This window comes from Mercenaria mercenaria, unplaced genomic scaffold, assembly GCF_021730395.1.
Source record: "Mercenaria mercenaria strain notata unplaced genomic scaffold, MADL_Memer_1 contig_2127, whole genome shotgun sequence".
NCBI classification, from domain to species: Eukaryota; Metazoa; Mollusca; class Bivalvia; order Venerida; family Veneridae; genus Mercenaria; species Mercenaria mercenaria.
In genome coordinates this window covers 42,091-44,669 of record NW_026460166.1, presented here as the reverse complement: position 1 = coordinate 44,669, position 2,579 = coordinate 42,091, and the positions used below count along the sequence as shown (strand labels likewise).

At 34.0% G+C, this 2,579-nt stretch overlaps 1 pseudogene; it reads left to right on the top strand.

Annotated features, from left to right (window-relative positions):
• The first annotated feature begins 210 nt into the window (after positions 1–210).
• LOC128552191 (phosphatidate cytidylyltransferase, mitochondrial-like) lies at positions 211–1,921 on the top strand (annotated as a pseudogene).
• The last annotated feature ends 658 nt before the right edge of the window (positions 1,922–2,579 follow it).

The window sequence follows — 2,579 nt, the reverse complement described above, 5'->3', positions numbered from 1 at the left end:
ATCGAAAAAAGGTTTTATATTTGAACTTTTGAATTGATTTTTTGGCATTTGATAGAGGAAAGTATTATAAATTAAATTATACAAAATGAAAACACTGGCTCCTAAGTCCTGTTACTTTGCTGAAAGATGTCTAAAAATTCAGAAATTACCATTTTTTTCTTTGAACCATTGTAGATGGATAAAGCATTAATTTAAGTTTGTAGTTATCACAACATATTTTAATCTCATTTTAGGAGATGTCAGTATTCACTGAGTATGGTACAGGCTAGCTAGATACAGTGAATATGGTGCGACATAGCAAGATACAGAAACAGGTTCTAAGTTTGTATCGAGACTTTCTTAGAGTTGCTAAAACACGCCCTGGGCTGGCCAACTATGTGAGAAATGAATTCAAGAAGAATGCTGAAATTCCGCGCACAAACACTCTTCAGATTGAACAGGTTTACAGACGTGGCATGAGGCAGCTTGAGATGTTGCAACGGCAAGACGTGAAAGGCGTTGGTGTATTTACTAAAACAGAATAAAAGACTAGATTCACAAGTTCTATATACATTTTTGTATTTCCATGTTGAGCTCTGAGATACTTTTTGTTACTTAAATTTGAAAATACAGAACTGACAATAGAAAACAGTCACTTCAGTTAAGGTTTTGAGTTTGACAAAGAGAGGCAAAGATGGCACTTTTGAGAACGTTTTCGTCTGAAGTTACAGTTGTGAAGTCAGACTTTTTTCAGCGGGTTTTAGCCGGATTTCCTGCAGGGATACAAATGGCATTTGCGTATGGATCAGGAGTTTTCCAGCAGACAGGAACGGACATGTCTTAAAACATGCTCGACTTTGTTTTCGTCGTTGATCACCCAGAAGACTGGCATAGAGAAAATATCGACAGAAATTCTAAACATTATTCTTTTTTGAAGCGCTTAGGTCCAAAAACTGTGACAAAAATCCAAGATCGCTATGGCGCTGGTATATATTTTAATACCCTCGTTCTTTTTGAACAAAGATTGATAACGTATGGTGTCATAGGTACAGATGTTTTGATTTCCGATTTGATGAATTGGGATTCATTGTATGTTAGTGGACGATTACATAAACCGGTGAAAATTGTAAAGAAGCCGCATTCGGCCAGACTCATTCAAGCTTTACACACAAATTTGTGTAGCGCTGTTCATGCATCCCTGTTACTTTTGCCGGAGACTTTTACGGAGAATGATTTGTATACAACAATAACAGGTCTATCATATAGCGGTGATTTCAGAATGAAGTTTGGAGAGGATAAGGGAAAAGTGTCTAAAATCGTCGCTCCAAATTTTCCTTATTTCAACAAACTTTATAAACCCATTTTAGACGATACTATGTACTTAAAATACAATAATCGTATAAATATGTTTATTCATTACCAGAATGAAGTTACAAGGTTCTATCATCTAAATCACATACCGCGTGTTGTCGTAGAAGAATTGCTAGCAATCCGTAAAAAATCGTTCCCCAATATATACCCAGATGTTGAGGATATTGTTCGGAGTACAGCATTAGATAGTGACTGTGCCAAGTACGTGTCTGAAAGTATTTCGAATATTGTGAACAAGTCAAGCTGGAGTCAGAGTATAAAGAGTATATTGACAGCTGGTGTTCGCAAGAGTGTTAGGTACAGCTGGAGCAAAGTTAAGAAAATGTTAAAAGGAATGAAATCAAAGGCTGGCAGTAAATGAAAAATAAGAAATTGGTTGCATGGATAATTACACGTTATTTCTGTCCGAAACTAAACAAGTTTATTTTTGATAATTACAACTCTTATAGAGAAGAATGTAAAACTGCTCCATAAAATATAGTTTTACACTGAAATAATCTGTTAGATGATGTAGCTTTTTGGCATTTTTTACCGTTTTAGGATTCAAGCACATAAATGTTTGTCAGCTACTTACCCAGATTGTTATGTTTTGTGTAAAAAGTTGTAAACATAATGATATAAAATTTACTTTTATACAGTTACCTACATGTACTGGTACTGCACTGTTTAAACAGTTACTGAAAGTTTCAAACCACAATAAATATTATCTTACAGATTAGGACAATCTTCAGTTAGTCATCAAGGAGAATATATAATGCCTTACATGGGATTCAGACTAGTAATGGCCTCTTGACTAGAAGTTGTGTGTTCTGCATGTACTGAATTTAATAATATATGTTTGTTAAATATCAGTTTACTTAAATTTCATATTACTCATTGTAGACACACTAACAGTTCAAGAGTTGACTAACTAAAAATACAAACTTCTAGTAAGGACTATTTCCATATTAATTATATTTGCAGATTTTTGCGTCAAATTTCATGATCTAAAAACAGTTGGAGAGGGTCTTTTGTTTTTTTCTTCTTCTTTTTTTTTTAAAGAATATTTTGATCCTTTCAACTTATTTTTGGAGGGAAGGGAGAGCACTCTGCAGTAACTTAATTCAGGGCTCCAGATAAAATGTGTATTAGCGTAAATTATGCTTTGAAATAATGCATATACGCATGTCTGATAATTTTTAAGCGTATAAAAACGTATACGAAATAACAGAAACACACGCAATGACTTT